Source organism: Xiphophorus couchianus, chromosome 3 (assembly GCF_001444195.1).
Source record: "Xiphophorus couchianus chromosome 3, X_couchianus-1.0, whole genome shotgun sequence".
Lineage (NCBI taxonomy): Eukaryota > Metazoa > Chordata > Actinopteri > Cyprinodontiformes > Poeciliidae > Xiphophorus > Xiphophorus couchianus.
In genome coordinates, this window is record NC_040230.1 from 16,397,107 (window position 1) to 16,418,568 (window position 21,462).

Here is a 21,462-nt window from a genome sequence, read left to right on the forward strand (position 1 = left end):
TTTAGCCTGTCACTATATATAACCATAAATTTCTGCTTAAAATAACTGTAAGTATACACCAGAGTAGAGAAGTTTTGAGTTTGATCCCATTGTTCAGTTGTTGTGAAACTCCTACCTGTCCTAGTGACTCGAGGGCCTCTGGCCAGATGTGCAGGGCGCTCCACCGGCAGAGAGGGCTGGAGCCTCTGGGATCCCACTTCCTCTTTTACGTGTCACTCAAACATGCTCCTTGAACAGACAAAAGAGAGCCAGACAGAAAATAAACATTTGTTTCACTGAGGATGTTAGAAAATAGCAGATATGCTGGGAGGAAACATTTTTTTTAACACTCTTGTAATCTCTAAGCCATACGGGAGGAAATATTTCTTAAAGAGTAACAAACAGTTCATGGCAAGAGGCGTGTAAAGTGTTCCACACATGCAATGCACCAAACCGCATTCTTCACCTAAAAAAAAACAAAACAGAGTTCCTCACTGTGCACAACCTATAACACTTACTATGGTGAAATTAGTCTTAATGTCCCCAACTATGTTTCCATATATCAGAACTTAATCTTCAGCTCCATAATCTTCCACTCAAAAATGTCTATATACTGACTTTGCAAAGTCATACATTGTCAGTTAAACTCAGTGTCATCTCATAAATGCATCATCCTCAATCATTCTACAACCACCCAAAGGTCAAATCAAACTGGAGACATTTGGACGGCTTCAAAAAGGAAAAGAAAAATGCACATTGAATGTCAAAAGGAGGCAGTGGCGGAGAGAAATATGGATAGGCTGTTGATAAATTCCCAGAGCTGCTCACTTCACCGGATTAATCTGCTATTTTGGTAAAATCCACAGAGATGAGATGAGAGTGAGAATAATACAGCATGGGTTTCTGTGCATGTGCATCTCTGTAGCCTTAATTCTGGCCTCTGGCCTACTTTAAAGTCAAGTCTTCATCCTTGTCCACTGGGACTTCATACTGCCTGTCTGCGTACAGTAAGAGTGTATTAGCTTTGTATTACAAGAGCAGCCATAGCATAAATCTCTTTCTGCCAGCCTACACACTCCTGCAATAGTGGCAGTAAGAAGGATGTGCTGCAGTGCAGGTTTGCATCAGCTCATGAAGGATTCTGACCACCGAAGGTGTCAGTCTCTTTTATCCTGGGTGACTCATCACTACTTACCTAACTTTGTCTTTTTCTCAATCGTGCTTCTAAAGTCTTTCTTTTCAAGCCTCTACTTTCTGCACAAAAACACAATGAGACGTAATACATCCGCAAATTGGTAGAAAAACGAGTAAAAGCTTCTAGAAATACTCTTGAAATTCCCAAAACAGACACAAAATAAACCTACAGAGCCATACCCAACACTGAAGCGCAAATAGCAAATCATCTGTGTCTTTGCTTTGCCTGCACTGTAAACCTCTTCCTGTCCTCATTTCTAACTTATCTCATGCTGTAGGAGTGTGAAATGTCACCACAGGCACAAAGACTAAGAGCAGACAAAATGAAACATATACGGTTTCATAGCTCTTTGCTTAAGCTACCGTTAAGGAAATGAAACTTTAAATCAAATTCACTCTTAATACTAAAAGACGTCTTTCCACCTGTGTTTAATTAAGTTTCTATCCAGCAGTGCAGCAAAGGCGGAAACTTCGAGTCAGAGATGCATCATACATGAAATATTACCCAACATTGCATCCAAGCAGTCAGTTGCAATATATTATGTATTTTCACTCCTATACTAAAGCACCAATGAGAAGCTTCACATTAGATACCAACTTCATCGTCACATAGCAAAATTTTCTCTGTCACCTTAACTTTTTCTAACAAGTATCCAAAATATTATTACACACATAGTTTGAAGACCTGGCTTTCCACTTCAGTTGGTTGACTCAGAAAAAGCAATGGACAAGCTCATGAACAATAGTCCCATAAGATCATGAGATATACATACAGTACATAATAAAAATCACATTTAAACACAAAACTTTGTCTTTTGGTCTTTATTTTTCAGTACTATACTTTTATTTAACATTCTCACTTCTTTTTTCTTCACAGTTGTTCAGCTATACACTAAGAACGTACATATGTAAATCAAAAGGGTGGCTCTCACCACCTCCTACTGCCGCTTCAATCTCAGTTTTACATAATGGTCCCTATTAATAATCCAAAAGTCCAACAGTCTCCTCTTTTTCTCAGCTCTCTTTTCATTCACTCTGGGTCCACGTAGTTCCTGTCATGAATCCAAGAGGCCAATGACTGAGGCAGAAAAACAAATGCAGTAATAAGGAGGGGTTCACTGGCAGACAAATGAAAAAGAAAATCATGCCTTTCTTCACGCAAGAAAACACAACCACCCTGGGCAAAAATTAAAGCATGACTTACTATTAGCACCTTTAAAGACAAAACTGCCTTCTAAATGTATAGGTGCTACAAAGCCTGTCTGATTCTGAACACGGTTAGAAGACTTTGTTCTAGACCATCTAAAAGGTAGCGTGGGTAGAACTAAACCCAAACAAGTAGTCAAATTAATCTCTCCCAATTCGCAGAGCTCAGAGCGAACCGTCTGAGCAATCAGTGGAGTCCAAGGCTTTATCCAAACTGTTTCACAGAAAAAGCCACCAGGGAGATATATTAAAGCTTTACATTCTCTGAGCAATGAACTGTTTGCAATTTGTGAGTGTTTGGTCCCCAGCCAAGATTTCTGTACGTGTTATGTGACTCTGCTTGTAGCTTATGTTGTAACAGAGGGAGTCCAAAGATGACATCTTTTGTATTTGCAAAAACAAACAGCGCTGCGCCAACCTTGGGCCAACTGGTCCCTCTTTTCTTTCAGTCAACCTCCTGCTCTATAAAAGCCCTCCTGCCTACATATCTGGAATAAAGGAAAGTGATGCAGAGGCTGTAGCACTACACACACACACACACACTCACATGCACACAGCTGAAATTCATGCAAAACAGACATTGGAGGAAAGGCAACAAAAGATGACAATAACACTATTACAGGCAACTGTAGTCATAGCTCACCATTTCTGACAGATTTCCAGGGGAAGCCCGAGAAGGAAAACAGGAATACCAGGAATAGAGTGTATAGAAAACACACATGAAGCAGCTGGTTGTGTCTCAATGGACACTCCATAATAGACTTTTGTTTTTAAAAGGCGCAAGCAAGGCAGGTTGGAGTTTAGAAAATCCTTTACAAGTAAGCAAACACTTTTATAAGCTAGCCAGAGGGTAGTTTCTGTTTTGCATACAATACTCAACCACATAAAAGCATTTAGCAAAATCCCATCTGACCTGGCAAGATATTACTCACCAACTGTTTCTGGACACCGTTAGCTCATGTGGCTGATTGACTGACTTTCATGTGATACATATTAAAATGCATCACATGAGACTGACATTCTCATGATACGTTCTCACACATTTGCCCAGAGCTAAAAATATATCTGGAGATGGGGTAAAATAACAACACAAAAAGCATCAACTAACTACTATTTCATTGATGTGTAACTTCAGTCTTAAACTCTTGTAAGGATTAAAGTGGGGATGCAACAAGAAGCAACTCCTGACCGAAACCGATTTCGGTTTCTTCGAGCTCTAACCGGCTGATATTGATGTATGTGTTGCTATGCAAATTGAGTCAAGTCCATTTGCATAGCAACACGGCAGTTCAAAGTACTTAATGCAATAAAAACATAATACAGTAACAAATTATGAAACAAGCAATAAACATTACATTTTGTCAAATGCCATCATCAAAATCATCAAATAAACTTGCATTGATCTACTGATTTCTCTTTTTTTTATGAAACTCAAACAATACAAAGTATCTGCAGTTGTTTAATGTGTTTATAGCCTGATTCTTTTTAATATAGTTAATATAACTGAAAATCAAATGTTTTCACCATCAGATCACTGATCAGATCCAATTAATAATTGAAAGTTAGTTTGAGCTATTGTTTTTTAAAGAAAAGAAATGAAATTATCCATTAACTTGAAGCCAGACATAATATACACATAAGCACACACCTAGACAGACGTTCACTGCTCTTGCTGCCCACACAGAATTTAGATTATAGTAGTTGAGATGCTAAAGCACTCAGAGAGTGTTATAATGACAGAAGAGAAACAGAAAAGGGAGGAAAATGTGAGTTTTATCACTACCGATACAGTCATTGCAGTAGTCAGCAATAATTGGTATGCTTTTCTAATACTGTGCAGTCCTACTTTGCATGGTAAAACATTTACTGTGCGCTTGTGGGACTGCAGATTTACAATATGCCGAAGAAAATGGAGGCAGCAGAGGAAGAGGACGAATTAGGGAACAAAGGACATACAGAGGATAGATGAAAGGACAGAGTAACAGACAGAAAGACAGAGATCTAGTTCCTGTTTACAGAGAGCAGGGAACACAGGAAACAGAGCTTCAGGCCACTAGACCACTATGTGTGTAACCGTAAGCGACAAGATACACACCACACACACACACCCCTACTACCTTCAATTGTCTGTGTCCTGAGTGATTACACGAGCTAGATCAAATCAGAAACTCTCCTATCTCTCTCGAGGTCCCTTGGTGACATCTGGAAACTTGTGATTTGTATTTGGTCCAAGTTCTGGCCAGCAGCCGTGTTAACAGGATCAGGCTTCAGAGCATGCACGCCCCCCAGCTGTGTGTTCAGAAGCTCCTGGCAACATTCCCAATGCAGAACTAAATTCTTTGTAGTTTTATGCAGTGAGATATCTCCTCTTCTGACTGACTTTTGGCAAAGTGTGAATTGAATAACTTTTTTGAACACTGTATTTTTTTTCTACATGAAAAGCACTAATTATATCAAACAGGGACGCAAACAATCGACTTACGGTTAATTGTCAATTTATGGTATACAGTATTAAATTAAATTTAGCTAGCTCCACTCAATTAACTATAAAGTCCGTGTAGACCTTTCAGTGTTGTAGTGAGGCCACAATCCAGAAGAGGGCGCTTCTGGTCATCCTGAAGTAGAGTCAGATGTAAGAGAAGAAGATGGCGGAGAAACGGTCCAAATGGTGTCCAATACAGGATGCAAAGTGCACTTTATTCGCTTCCGTTTTGAAATATAAACACTCGACAAACTCCGTAAGCTTCACCTCTAGTAGCGCTCATACAGCGGTGCTGCATAGTCGAGCAGGGTCTACTTCCCAATCAAAAATTATTGATGTGCTAGAAAGGCGAGGATGTAATGACAGAGAAGAGCAGGGCATAACACGGAAAAATTGTAACATGGTGGAGAAAAACAAAATGCCAATAACCACGATCGATTTTGAAGGGTTAACCCTAACCCTAACTTAATTAACTGATATCTTGCAACTCTTAATATTACATAATAGTTAATTAACTTCTAAATAGCATTGTCTTTTTTCTTAAAACAATAAAAAGTTGAAAACTGTTAAAACCAAGAAGGATTCAGGCTAAAGAAATGTACAGAAAAGCCAAACTGAACCTCTAGCACCGACATTTTAACTACTCTGGAAGAAGCATACTTATTCACCATCTTAATTTTATATTTGCTGGCTCATTTCCACATACTTAGAGGAGTACCGGAATTACCCTTGCTGTGTGCTATGCACCCACCTCATGGGTAAAAAAAAGCAACCTCATTTTGAGAACCACTGCATTTGAATCGTCTTATCTAAATCATTAAGTTGTCTGTTCTTGTGCAAGATGAAATCAGAACATTTTCCATCTTAACAGAGTCATCAAAAGCAGCAGGCATTTTCTACCTCTCTAAAAGTAGGCCACCAGCATTTTTGCAAATCAGATAACATCTGATGCCACATAACCGACAGGCACGGTACACCTCTAGCTTTAGTGTTTGGATTTGTCATGTGTCTTAAACTTACATCTCACCTACCATAGATAATGTAGTTTAAAAATAATTCAGTACATAATACAGAGCAGTAATTAGCAAATTGTATCAAGATAATTTGCGGAATTCATCACAATAATGATAAAAGTGATAAGATGTGTTAAAAACTCATGGCAGTCTTATTAGCAATAATATATTAGTTATATGGCTGCACCTACATGGCACTGCTGCCAAACCTCTCTACTAAAAAGTAATTTAATAGGTTACTTCAGGCCCAATTGCAACTTTTTAACTAAGCAGCACACATAAATACATGTACTTATTCATATTTTCAAATAACCCAACTATAAAAATAATTCTAGCGTTATTCATAGTCTTTGCAAACATAATCAATTTGTGTTCATCCTTGTCAAAATAAAGTATAATTCTTATGATTAAAAAAATAACTTCACTATAAAGATAACTGCCTATTCAGATTTATTACTCAAACTTTTAGAAACTTAAATGGACAGGCTCTTCCTTTTTTCTCATTTGACTTCCTGTTTTATTATTACTCTGTGAAACACTTTGTTATGTTATCTGAAAATCAACATAAGGATTCCAGTAAATGAATAAAACCAGAGGAACATTAACATTGCCCCGCACCCCATGTGTTCTTTTTACTCAGACAAACATAACAACATGACATGAAGACATAATGACAAACCAATATTGTGTCACATTATCTGATTTGGTGCGAGGCCGTATTTCCAAAGACCGGCATTTAATAGCTTTTTGGTTGCTGCAAAATGAGCAATCAATAAGTGGATGACATCTAAATATACACATACAGCATGAATATGAACTCGCACACGTTTCTAAAATCAGCTGGTGATATTAGAATTTCATTTAAGCAGCTCCATCATGAGATCAATAACCCACGTCACTACACACACACACCCCTCGTCACACTAGATAAACTCCAATAAGCTTCCATTGTGCCTTCTAAATGTTCAGCAATAACTTGAGCTTAAAGACTTCAGGTAAAACCCCTCTGTGAGCTCCTGGCATGACTAATCTGGCCATCCTCCTTTAAATCTAGCCTTGTTAAGAAATCTAGCCTGATTAAGAACTTAGAGATTTTCTTTCTGTCCTATCCTATTATGTCTCTGTATTCCCCAGGTTTAATACGACTAGATCCACGCACTGTTAAAAAATGCCTGTGGTGCTCAGTTTCTTTTTGCACATATTGTCAAATTTAAAACGTAAATGAAAACGAAATGAAACTTGTGCAGTTTCATTTCCTGCCTCAGGGTGCCTGCAAATACAATGATTCATCAAGTCACGCAGCTCCCTGCTTCAGCTTGCATTTACATTAACAATATTTTTTAACTTGGTTGAAATTACAAGAATTTAGCCCAACACTCGACATTCTAAACAAATCGATCCAAAACAAACTGCTGGATTATTTACATGGAGCTTAGTGCCGTGTGTAAGGCTTGCAGACACTTGCCAATTACAGACCAAATAGCTTTCATGTGACATACTCTGATAGCGTCATTGGATGGAGAAGGAGTAGGGTGAATAGAATAAGCAGCCACCAATGAGAATGCAAAACCTATTTGCATGTGTGAGAAGGAACCCAAAATAAAAAAACATACTGAAAGCACGGCGAAAAGTCTGATGGATAAACCCCGTCCCCCTTGAAAAGTTAATATAACAGATTTGATAAAGACGTCCTGGTGGTAATTTGCAGATTGACCTCTATAAACAGAAGATCAAACAAACAAAATAGCTGAGAAGTACTTCCTAATCATTCCATCATACTCCATTGTTGACAATTGCAGCACAACAGCTGTATTGGTTTGATTAAAATCCCTCAGGCAAGTCAAGGATTGGGTTTAGAATGTTATCTAGTTTTGTACAGCCCTCATATTATGAATGAGTGAATGTACAGATTCTTGTAGACAAACAGATGAAAGGGTTATTTTTCAAGACACTACAAAATAGGTCACGTCTGTTAAATCTTACACGTTTAAATAAATCAACAGAAGCGAGGCAAGAGTTTATTTAAGGTTTTATTGCCCTGTGTGCCAATTCAGATATTCTTTTTTTTTTTAACTCGGCCATGTTTGGTACAGAGACGCAAATAGCAGGAATTGGGGGGGTGCAGGATCATAAGAGCTAACGATGAAAACACTGACAGTCATGTATATCAAAGGAAATGTCAGGGACAGACGAAAGAAATAAAAATGTACAAAGGTCGTGATTGTTATGTATCGTCTGCAGGTTTCTTTATGAGATATTTTGCTGTGGAGTTCAACCATAAAATATTTTTAAAAGGGAAATTTAGCTTTCTTTTATAAAATGTTTAAAAAACAGATTATTTCTTATGTACATAATGTTTCAGTTGTTCTGTTATATTTATGAAACTTGAATCATGGTAAATATGAAAGAATAAAAAACCTCTTTGGATTTTTTCCAATTGCTTTGTTTGCTCCATACTTACTAAATATGTTAATGAATGGAGTTAGGTGGGTCAAAGTGGAATTTAGAAAAATAAAAATTGAAATGGTGAAAACTTTATTTTCGCAAATGGTGAAATTTGCGAAAATAAAGTTGATTTCATAGGCCCCTACATGACCCTGAAAACACCAGCCTCACTGTGGATGGATGAAGTCAAATAAAGGGCAATCATGAAAAAAAAAAGTTTCGACTGAGGAGGACAAAGAAAAAATGTACACTACATGTTAAAAAAAAAAAAGAGAGAAAACCATGGATTCTTCCACTGTTCACAACTTTGTGTTGGTCTATCAGAGACAGTCTAAGAGGCATTGAAAATATTCACCAGAACTTAAAGTTAACAAATCTTATGAGCTTTTGTGGTTGTTAAACCATAACAGACTGAGACAGACAGCTAGAAAAAATAAGCAGCCACAGACTCCAGTAGTCTGATAGGAAAAGAATGTGAAACTGAAAACAAAAAGGAACCTGCTGTTAACATGAACAATTAAACTAAACCTAAACATATTCTGATTCAGAATTAAGAAAGATTTATCTGGCTGAGAAAATACGGGGTCGATATCCTGCTGCTCCGTCTCTTCCTGGCCTGGCCACTCTGACCCAAATCCCCCCCTCTGGCAGATTGCACATACAACACAAACACACACACACACACACACACACACACACACACTCTCTCTCTTTAGAGATAAATGATCACATAGCAACTTGTGGCTTGGTGGAAATGCAATTCCTCATGGGCTAGCATGCAAAACAATGGATGTGCTGTTCTGCAGTCCATCAGTCAGGACTAACTGTTGATATGGCTATCCATGTGACCGAGCCAGAACAACTCTACTCAAAGAGTCCTCAGAGACACAAACACACCGTCACTTAAAGTAGCAGGATGGCAGCCGATAAGAACTTGAGATGGATGGCTGTGTGCATCCCTGCTGCAACTTTATCAGGGTCACCAAAAGACGGATGACTCACTCTGACAAAGTATGGAGCTGCACAGCGGGTTCTGTCCTTTTAGCCCAAAACATAATACGTTGCTCATCTTCAAGTGATATTGGAAAGTCACAAGTACTTTCTATTTCTGTTTGGGATGGAAATTTTGCCTTAAGGAATCCTTGACTGATCCCTCTTCTGTTTTTTCCCCCCTGAACTAAAAATAGTTTACAATGAAATACATTTTTTAGGTGATTAGCGAGTAATTAAGTCATCCTGGAAAAGCCAACACAAGCTAAGCTGCCTGTGGCAATGCTTTGTGCTTCATTACAGCTATGAATTGCTTGTTTAAAATTTTAAACGGAGATGAACAATTGAATTACACATTTTTTTCATTGCATTAACAAACTCAGTTTTCTGTCCATACACACATCAATGAATTTTTTGTTTTGTTTTACAAAAAGAAATAAAATAAACAGTGACGTGTTAATGAATAAATGGGGGTGATATATTCTATTTCTACTGAAGAACCTGCGCTTTTCTCTTTAATGAAATATAGTCATTTAAAAAATGCAAATACAGCAAAGGAAAAAAAACTACTGTGAAAAATTGGCTTAGCACAGATGTACCTGCACAAAAACATTTAAAAAGTAGGGATGCAGATATAAAAAATAAGGCAGCTATCAATAACCAATATTATTTTTGCTCACATGGTCGATGACTGATATTTACAGATAGTATTATATACAGTATATGTATTTTCTTACTCACTGAGACCGAAAAACGATCAGCAATGCTGACACTGCTTCTTTGCTTCAGTTAAACTTCCCACAATCCTTCGCTGTATCACAATCTAACCAAACAATCATGACCAAATACCACATAACATAACAGAGTCCTGAAACACAAATGGCAACAAGATGAAAAAAAACATCAGTTATTAATATCAACCCAGTTTAGACAGCTCACAGGAGGCACCGCCACTATCTCTCCATTCATTTCCTACGGAACTTGTGCAGCAAGGCGACAATCGCTTCCTCTCCTGCAGCCAAACAAAGTTTGTCCATGGAAAATTTTTAAGTTTCACACTTAGACACAGTGCAAGTCTATCTGCACATCTAAGTGTGTAGACGTGCACACACAGCCTTGAAACGCGACACAAGAAAGTTGAAAAATGTTGAACTTTGGTCACTGTCGTCACCATCGCATCCCGTGTGTCAAACATCGGCCAATGTCAATGATAAAGTCGATATGTTGTGCACCCCTAATGAATTAGTAAGCAAAATACAAGATGTGGAGACTGACATACAAAATAAAGACTAAATTAGGAACAATGATGATCCACAAATATCTGAAGAAATAAGTGTGTTGATAAATCATGCAGGCTTTGTTCTGTTTTTTTTTTGTTGCTTTTTTATAGGAATGTTTACTAAAGAACTAAAATCCATGAATTGACAATGTCAAGTGTGTTATGTGAATAGGTGATAAACAGTTGCAAAACTGAAAATTTATTTGTTTACTTGCTGATATTTGTCTTCATAAAAGAAATCCCCTGGACTAGTCTTAAAAGTTGACTTCCAAACAGTAAAGATGCGTCAGATCCAAGTATCCCTTCTGATTTAAGTAACTGTTTAAATGTATAAAGTCGAAAGCCTTGTCTCACATATAAAATAGTCTGCATAAAATAATAGCTCCCTTTGATAAAAAAAAATCACTGCTTTTGAGAATCTAAAAAACTGTAGTAATGTAATTATAGTTGACTATTCCCTTTCCAGTTATGAAAGTAAAACACAATACATTATAAATCAGACAGCATTTTAAAGTTATTTTCTCTGATCAACAGATTTTGTCCTGTGGTTTAGTTGTGTAGTAAACATATCAGACACAGTGTGAGCTGACAGGCTCTTTTCATTGCCTTTGGTCTATTTTATGTGAATATTTTTAATTTTGTTTAGAGTCTTGTTTTTTTTAACTAGACAAAACTGAAGTTAGGAAACTTCAGTTTTTAAATGTGCTTTACAAATAAATTGTATTGTATATCCATTTATACCTATTTATGAATGTATTAAGATACCCTTTTAGTATGTTACTAAGACATTTCATTTTTAGTAAAGAAAGTGTTTTTGTAAATTAATTTATTATAAACAACTATAGGGTGAGATAAACCAAGAACAATGCTAAAAAAAAAATATGAAAAGTAGGTCTAAGGGAGCCAACCACTTCCATGTTTATTGGGACTGCCAAGTAATTAAAACCATATTGGGAAGAGTTCCACAAACACATTGAAAATATATTCAATGTAAAAAATTCCATTCAAATGTGAAACATTGTACTTGGGCAACTTACAATTGGACACATGGACCAATAAAGACAAAAAACTGCTGGCTATACTACTGGCAGCCGGTAAGAAAAGCATCACAAGAAAATGGCTAAAACCAGATCCACCCACTATTGATGAATGGATTGAAATTGTTTACCAGATTTATGCAATGGAAAAGATTTCTTTTTCCCTCCAAGTTGAAAAAGGAAAGTTTTATAAGATCTGGACCAATTGGACTGAGTATGTAAAACCAATTAGATCTGACTTCATTTGATTGTTCTTGAGAACTATGTGCCCTGCCCTTGTATATTCTTGTGGTTTTTATTGCTCGAGATGGTGCAATCCCCCATTATTGTTCAATTCTGTTTATTTTTGTTATTGTTTACAACAAAAATTAGTAATAGTCTGTAAAAGAAAATACCAGAAAGGCAGTATGGACAAAATCACTTGGACTCTCTTGTTGTATACTCATGTACGACCTTAAATGGGTAAAGCCGTAATCAACGAATGTGATTGAAATCTGTCTTTCTAAATAAAAAAATAATTACAAAAAAAAAAAGGAAAAGTCATCAGAAATTTCAGCTCTTTTAAAGAAGATGAAAGATATATTCCTCCAGGTCAGGATGATATTTCCGTATTTGCCATGCAATCATCTCTTTATGAGTCAGCAGAATTTGGATATTTGCTTCTAATGTTGCCTGGAAGGAAAGAAAATCCAGGCATAAGAGTCAGCATAGAAAATAACATGTTCCTGTTGCCAGATGTTAAGTGCTGCATATAAAGACACATTAGTGGTGCAGGATCACAAAGATGAGAGCCAGGAACTAAACTGAACACAATGTTCAAGGTTACTCAAGGTGTTTTCAATAAACTGCGACAAATCTTATTTTTTTCCACTTTATCGAAGTGTTCAAGGTGACTCTTCAAGCTTTGTGTGATTCATACAAAGAACCTCAGGATCCAGCAAATTACAACTCACAGCAACGGTAAACTGAGGATTGGGATTGGTAAATCAATGGAAAAAACAGGCATGAAAACATTTATTTTCAATAATATTTGAAAACGTCTTCCACTGTCAATACCTCTGGAACAGAACGTTTCTGTCCATGTTCTGATGTCCAAGTATTCCTCACAAAATAATTGTCTACGTAGGGTAAACTCAGAGTACAACCTCAAAATATCATCAAACCATTAACACTGGCAAAACTGCAAGCAAAAATTATTTCTAAATTTTAGTAACTTTCAAACAATATTCTATGTTCTGCTTTCTATTAATGATTTTGCTGAACATCAACCTTTTACTCTTTTGTTGTGAGCAGCAATTTTTTTTTGTCTGAATGTAGAGCTACCGTTCAGCTACTTTGGCTCAGGTCACTTGGATGCTGTCTTTGAAAATGAAATTTTTGAAAGCAAAGCAACTGAAGTCCAGATAATTTTTGTTCAAATTTTAACTTACCTAATTATTCGTGCACATTTGTAATAATAAGTAAAGGGGAAAAAAAACGTAAATATATATATATAGCATATGCAAACATAGATACAACACTGATAAATTGTATTTATTATTTATAGTTGAGTTGCATTTACTCCACAAAGACACATAAGGAGCATGAATCAGTCAGCATTCACTCTGTTTGAGAACAGTGTCAACTTCTTGCTGTTAGATCAGCCATAATATTGTGACCATCATGGGAACTCAGACTGGCCAGGGACTATCCAGCCCCAGATTCAACTAACTGCAGCGCACTGTAGCGTAATTCAGAAAATTTAGCTACAGTAAATCATCAATAGATCAGGTAAAGCTCACGCAGTGCCTCAGTGAGCTTTACCCAAACATGATCCTGTCACCAGTTACCATTATTTCTATGGACACTGAGCACTGGGAACAACCCAGACAGAGAAAGGGTTACGTAATGTTGGTTGATTTTAGATCAGTGTCAATTACAGATAAAGATCAGGGCTCCTAATGAAATTTATTCCCAGTTATTTGCCCGTTATTGAGATAAAACTAGAACTTGGTGAAAGCCAAAACACCTGCTTTTTTAAAAGAAATTGTAAGTTTTTATGACAGTTATGTTAGTTTAAAAGTAAGTGTGCTTTTTGTTCAGAACAGTACTTCTTTTGAACAATTCTGATAATTGTAAAGTAACATTGGGAATCTAACTGAAGTCCATGTTATTGACTAATTAACTGGTATGGTTTACCAACAGACACGTCAACTCTTATCACCCTTACAATTTCTTTCAAAACAGTGCTACATCAAAACGAGGAATAGGTGCAACTTCACTTCATTGTATTGAATTAAAATTATGACAGGATAGGTCTGTACAGATTTATGTTAGTGATCTGAATAATTTCATATGTTTCAATTCTTTTGGCATTGAGTGGATTAATTCAGTTGTATATTTCTATGTACAGTAATTAGATATGACTTTAATCGTTTTGCATTGTTAGTGTCTTGAGATGACTTGTGAAATGGTGCTATATAAATTAACTGAGCAGAAATAGGTCAAGAGTGGAACGGACACTCAAAGCACTATGACCAGACAAAACCCGGTCCACCATACAATAGGAACAGAATGCTGATACGCTGTTGTTGTCTTAATGCCACAGGTTTTTAAATCCTTGTGACATGTCAATGCAAATTCACCCTGTTGTATATACAGTATAACAAAGGAGTCTACATTATCTTTTAAAGAACACAAAAATGATAAAACATTACCCAACAAAGAGCGTCATATAATTTGGGGCCGCAGATTGTTTTTGTATATTGAGGAAGCTAAGAGATATTCCTGCTGAGTCTTAATCTAATATTAAACTATAAGTGTATCTTTTACCTTCAAATGAGCTCGTGATGCTTTTACTATTTAACAACGTTGGGACACAGGCATCCAAGCAGAGAGCAGAAATAGCCCATTAAATCCTCCTCAGAGAAGAACCAATGCAGAAAACAAGAGACTGCAGCTAGGAAAAAAAACCCTCTGCTGAATACTGCACTAAATCCTATTTCCTTATCGTTAAGCCTGCAGAAACTCTGTGTCCATCCAGCTGAGACACATCGAGTGTGACAGCCTCTGAATCATCTGTAAAGGCTCTATAGGCAGTTTAAATATTCTCTGCCGCAGCTTAGGTTTACTGCTCGTTTTCCTCCTTCACAGCTACAACATTTTCCAACAAGGCTATTTAAGAGGAGTCAAAGTGCAACGAATAAGGCAGGAATAAGTGAGGTCACCACATGACATAACCCAAAGACCAGTCTCCTCCCACTCAGTTTAAAAAGCATGATCTCTTCGATGTAAATTAACCTTTACATGCAATTTTCAGGGAACATATGTGCTGAACACACACGTGTACTACCAGGATTTACGTGTTTGTGTTGGCCTTTAGCTGGTTCCAGTATGAGAGACGGCAGCACAGCACTGACAGGACTCCCTGGTGGCGCTGGCTGACCCACTTCGACGCAATACTATCCCTAATGTGACCTGCTGCAGAGCAAGAGGACACACACAGAGAAGCACACAAATACACACACAAAAAACATACCAACAAAGCCGCCTGCGTACAACTCCTAAAGGACGGCCAGCCAAAAAAAGTCCTAAATACTCTCTACGGTTTACTTTTTTTCTCATCCTTCTCCTCTGAAGATCATCAACTGAAGTACTATCTGATCCAGCTAAACTACCTATCTACATCCTGAGCGACCTCCTTTAAGATCTACAATTAATCCAGCCCGTCTGTTTTAAGTAGGGGAGCTGATATAACAAGATAAGCATCTTAGAACAACAAACAAGCCATCAAAGCATGTCTCTTTAATTGAAGAGAAATAAGACAAATCTATATTAAGCACTGAAATATCACAGTGGCCTGGGTTTAACCAATTAGGATGTGAAGTAATTTATGACCGCTTCTGCCGTTTCAGAGCTGAAGCAGTGTGTCAGAAAGGTGCGAGCTTCATATAACAGAGCAACACAGCAATACCTTAGAAGTAACTTCATATTTCATATGTTACTTGCAACATTTGTGTTAGTCGGGGAAATTCTCTCAGACTGCAGTGAAATCCACCGAAGTATCTATTTTGCAAAATGTACTACACCATATATGAAACATAATCATGGTAACAGTGCAAGCCGCTACCTTTCTCTGCCTGCTGCAGATGCGCCAATCCCCACTCGTGTTCTGAAAAGTGAAAAAAATTCATAAGAAATTTTTTTATGAGTCTGTATATGTAGAAAATAAAGGATATTTTCAGATTGTAAAAATTAACTTGTATGTGTTAGGGGAAGATAAATGTGTGCCCACTCATGCATTATCGCTGTGTTGAGAAATACTTGTCCTTATATTCCCCAAAAAACATTTTCTTTTTACTTATATGCCCTTTATATGAACTACCACGGTGATGTAATTTGAGAGGATTACTGCTAAGTTCAGCCTCATCATTAGTATCACACCATTCTGACTGCTCAGAACTTTGTGACTGATTCTGACCTCCAGTTTTTGTAATGCTTTCTCTTCAAGAGCTCCAACTTTTCCAAATCCAGAAAATCTGTTCCCTGATAGACAGAGGTTGAAGGATAAGACAAATCGCCTTTACTGTAGTCTGTTCAGCTTCCTGCTATCTGCTGAACGTCTCTCTCTTCTGCAGCTCTAATGAACTTCTGAACGGTCTCGGAGTATTGTAGAAAATAGTGTCATTTTAAACAGCTCCTTACATCTCTTTGAGACTTACGTGGTCATACTGAAAATGGATCTCATCAACTTTTCCTCATTCAGTATCAGCAACCCCAGCACAAAGTTTGAGTTAATACTCAGGGTAGAACAAGCCTCAACCAGTCACAAATCAGTTTCTCTGTGTATTTCTAATTCTATGAAAATATTTTCCAGCAGATTCCCCTGAATCCACTAACCAATGATGTAATGGGGATCGGCTTGAGGTTCTTATCCAAGTATTACTAACACGAATCTTGCTGACTTCACACAACTCCAGCTCTCTTATCAACCTCTCTATTCATTTTTGACAACCTTGTGATTGTCTTTGCAAACAAGTATTGCTAACATGTATACAGCTTGGAGCAATTTTATTTATTTCTCTTACTCCAGAGTATTTTATGTTCAACAGCTGGGAACTTGACAGAGAGTATCTCATTTTACATAATGGAAGAAAGGCAAAAATAAAGTGCTGTAAGGATTCAAATCACAAGTTGCTTTGAACACACTTAGGTTGGTTGTTCACCTGAACACAGCATCATAAAACAAGAGCTAGTAAAAAGAAGGCAGTTGATGATTTGAAGCATTTATAAAATACCACTAAAGTCTAACAACACCATTTTCTACTTACACTGCAAAAAAAATAATAAAATCGAAGTCCTATCCTGACCTAACAAATGTCTCAGTATATAAGACTTAAACATAGTGAGAAAACCTCATCATTCCATGTTTCGTCTCTCACACTAATACAGAAACTAAATGGTCTGACACCATCTTATTTAGAAAGCTTAAAGTCCTAAATATTAAAAATTTCAGACAAGCAAAAAGGTGATTTGCCTTTCTGTGTAATCCTAATATATTTCCCAAGAAATTATAGAGAAACTTGAAGTTTCAAGTTACTTAATGAAACTTGCCACTTCCTATTGTGATGTTTGATCATTTTACCCAGTGCATGAAAGTGTTGCACTTTTGCTTACTGCTTTTTTTAAAATTTTCAGTAGTAGTCTGACAGGAAGCAGGCAGCGAGAAGAGGAAAAGACACTCAGTAAAAGAACTGAAGACAGGACTCAAACCCGGGACATCTGTGTCAAGGTCTATGGTCTCCGTATACGGTGGACCACTCCAACCATTGCTCCACGCGACGCCCCACTCTTCTGCATATTGTTGATCCAAATGTCATAGTAATGCATTCTGGTTTTACTCTCATCAACTGACTCTTCAACAACAGCAGGAAATGATCAGTTTCACCTCCATTACGCAAAGAAATATGTCACTGCTTTATTGGCTTTGCAACAGCCAACAAAAAACTACTATTTTGCTAAAATGTTTCAATAGCCATTGTTTTAAATAGGTTATTAGACTAACAAGAACATCAATCAGTTATAAAGATTAACTTAACATCTAAACAGTGTCTGGCAGTTTATAGTCTCAGTCGTGCTGTGCAGGGCAGATACCAAACGTCCAGTCAATAGAATAAACTTTTCTTAAGAGTTGTTCGGAGGAGCAATTGTGCTTCATGCTGGCAGGACTGCAGTTTTCAAAAGTGAATTGAGGGTAACCACACTGCTTTATCCATTAGGAAAAACTCAACCACTTTGCATTAGTGGGTTTAGTAGTATTCCAGAATGCATGCCAATACTAAGACTGCTGTGAAAGGCAAACCTTAACCAGCTTAATGAGCAGGGAGATCAGACAAACAGTCATCTAATGTGCTGAGAGCGGGTGTTTCTATTTTTTTTTTAAAGAAAAGCTCAAATAAAGCAAACTAAATTAGACGTTTTGTATGTTCAAAGAGAAAGGCCCAAAGCAGTAGCCTCACTATAACAACAGAAACATGGCACAGCATAAACATCGAGTGCTTGCACCCAAGTTTGCATATGTCAGCAGAATACTTTTTTTCCCCTCAGATGATTAATCTATCACAGCAGTACAAGTACAGTTTTTAATAAGGAAATTACTGAACGTAAATCACCTGACTAATTAACATACAATTAGATTTAAAAACCCCAAAACCACTACTTCGCATACATTGACCAGTCATTTTATTAACTACACGTGTTTAATTAATGGAAATAGCAAATCACATAACAGTTCAACTCATATAGGCGTCTCAATGTGGTAATGCGGTTTAACTTCAAACCGAGTATTAGAACTAAGACGAAAGGGAGTTTAAATAACTTTAAATGTGGCATGGTAGGTGCCAGACAAACTGATCTGAGTATTTCAGGCACAGTCACAGTCAGAATGGCCCAAACGAGAGATGATATCCAATTGTAAGAGTTGTGTAGACAAAAACAACTTCTTGACATCTGATGTGAATATCTTGACTATCTGACAAGATGGAAAGACAACAGTAGATCCAATAAGCTGTCATTACAACCAAGCTGCTGTATGTGGAATACCTTCACTAAGTATAAGACATTTGAATCTTGAAGCAGATGGGCTACAGCAGTTGAAAGACTACACCCGGTGTGAGAAAGAGGAAACTAAGGTTATAATTGAAACAGACTCACCAAAATTTGGCTTTACAGATTCAATAAATACTTCATGGTCCAATGTGTTTATTTTAATCAGGAACATTCAAAGGGCAGGAGTCTCTTGGTGGCCCTTAGTACCAGTTAAGCATTGTTTATACACCACAGTCCGCTAGCGTATTACTGCTGTCCATGACCATCCCTTTATGACTACAATGTATCCGTTTGATGGCGACATCTAGCAGGATGACGTTCCATGTCACAAAGCAAAATCCTCTCAAATTGACTTCCTGAATGTGGTAATGATTTTACTGTGCTCCAGCTGCCTCCGCAGTCACCAGATCTTAAACTGGTAGAGCAGCTATGGTAATTGGTGGAAATTCATGTCATCGATATGGATCAGGCAAATCTGCTGTCATTTCAATACAGAGCAAAATCTCTCAGAAATTATTGTGACAAATTGCTGAACCTATGTTCCAATACTAACTGGGTGTCCAGTCAGAACTGGACAGTCAAAAGTAACAAAGTGTACCTAATAAAGTGTCCATACTCACATTTAATTTAACAAACACATGTTAAATTACAATGTTAATTTGATGTGGTCATGTCAATTGAACAGCTTTTATTCTTTCGCTGAAAAGTTCTTTGGCTTTTATGTTCAGAAATCCATTACAATAAGCATGCTAGAGAACAGAGAGTACTTCTTCACAATTTGCTACTTTATGAATGGAATGAGCATTTTAAAAGGGAAAATGAGTGTTATTAAAAAGTACCACCTTGAAAGATGTGTTCACCAGATTCAAAACATACTGAATAGGTCCTTAACGCAGCTGTAGCAGGTTGCATTCCCAGACCAGGCTAGTGAGCAAATGTCTTCGTCTTCTCTTTTTGCCCTACTTCTTACCTGTCAACTGTCAAAAAGGAAACTAATGCTACAGTTTTGTAGGATAAAATTGTACCACCCAAAGATAACAAAATATAGCTTATTTGTAAGTTTCTGGGACAGAATGAAAGGGGAAAGCTTTACATCAAGTCTCGGTATCTATCCCAGCAATTCTTATCCGATTATAGCTGCTGTGAGCGATGGCAATGTAACAAAGATGGGTGACCTAAGTTTTGGTATGAGGTCCTGATGCATGTGTCTGTTTGCATGTGCGTTTAATCTGGCCGTAGTCTGGATGGAGGAACAATGGCATTCCTGTGCTCGGAGCTCCAGGTGGCTGTGGAAACCGAATCCTTAACCAAGCCTCCTGGCACACAGAGTCCCGAGAGAGCCGAATGCTGTTGCCTCCCTCCAAAGACATGGGCCAGAATAGAGCTATTGTTTCAAAGCCACCTCAGTGCAATAGGAGGACCAAATACATGCTCAATGTTAGACTGAGTAGATATTAAAGTTTGTCATCTTTTACATGACAAACTGAAGCTAGGTGAAAGTGTGAGAACATACACATCTCAATTTCATACTTCACCATGTTAAAATCATTTGTTGAAAATAAAAAAAAATCATTCTGAACCACCAATATTGTTATTGCATAATCAATGCAAAAATGAACACACACTTATACTGTACGTGCTAAATGAGCTACAAACCACATGAGACACACAGCCAGACTTTCACATCCTGTACATTTGACACCTTCATTTACCCAACCCCTCTGAAGAGGGGAAAAAAACCTGACATTATTCAGAAAGCTTAAATCAGTCATTGAACATCTGGACATACAAGCACTGCACATGTGCTGCGCCCTGGCTGCAGGGTTAACAAAAAGGCCAGGAAACACATCTACCGACTTCGACGGCCTTGAAATGAGGAACATGATTCATTTCCTTTCAATGCCTGACAGTCATGTTTTACCACAGTACTGAGCTCAGCTGTAGAGCCCTGAGGTGATATTTTGACACAGTCAGGACAAAAGCATTCATTTGGCTGAGTTAAGTTTGTTTCTATGTTGTTCAGCTTCCCCTCTCACAGATTTCGGTTCAGACAAAATGTGTAAAAACATTTCCTTTTGGGGTCCACAATATGTTGCAACACCACTGCAAACGATATGCATTTTGCAATGAAGTGCTTGGACTGCAAAAAAATGTTAACTAATTATTTAGACTATGACTGTAATATATTTACTAACACTATATGTTAGTATAGTGTTAAGAAACTACAACTAAGTTGTTTCAAAGCTAAAACAGTAGATGTTGGGCAGAAGAAACTAGTTGTTGGTTTGGAAATAATTGATTAAACAAGCTAACATCACCCTCACAACACCTTGTTTAAAGATTCTCAGCAGAACAGAGAGGAATTCACTCAAGATTTTTGTAGCTGTATATGGTGAGTCAAGCAGCTCTTAAAGGATGAAGTTACATCTGTTTTAGGTGGAGGTTGCTAAGAGAGTTATAGAAGCTTCTAAAAAAGGAATTTACCCTAGTATTATACTAAGAGACAAAACACCAGATATAAAATTGGCCTACAAATATTTGTGTGTCAGAAAAAAGAAGAAAATGACTATGGCTTGTGAGTGAGTAAAGTTGAATACAGTATAATTGTAGAACATATAATTCTGATTTCTTGTAAGCTTTAATTCCATATCTGAAATGTTTTTATCTTATAAAAGTGATTGTTTCCCAACTTAGACATGCAGCCAACTTTTGTTATTAAAAACATTTAGAAATACAGATTTTTAAGAGTTT

General features: G+C 37.2%; 1 protein-coding gene across 1 annotated transcript in view; it reads right to left on the bottom strand.

The window, feature by feature from the left end:
* Nucleotides 1-21,462, bottom strand: part of galnt1 (UDP-N-acetyl-alpha-D-galactosamine:polypeptide N-acetylgalactosaminyltransferase 1) — a 61,724-nt gene that overhangs the window by 37,957 nt on the left and 2,305 nt on the right. Inside the window, exon 2 of the mRNA XM_028013231.1 lies at nucleotides 116-228. The gene's annotated coding sequence lies outside the window, so the exon portion shown is untranslated. The remainder of the gene's footprint in view (nucleotides 1-115; nucleotides 229-21,462) is intronic.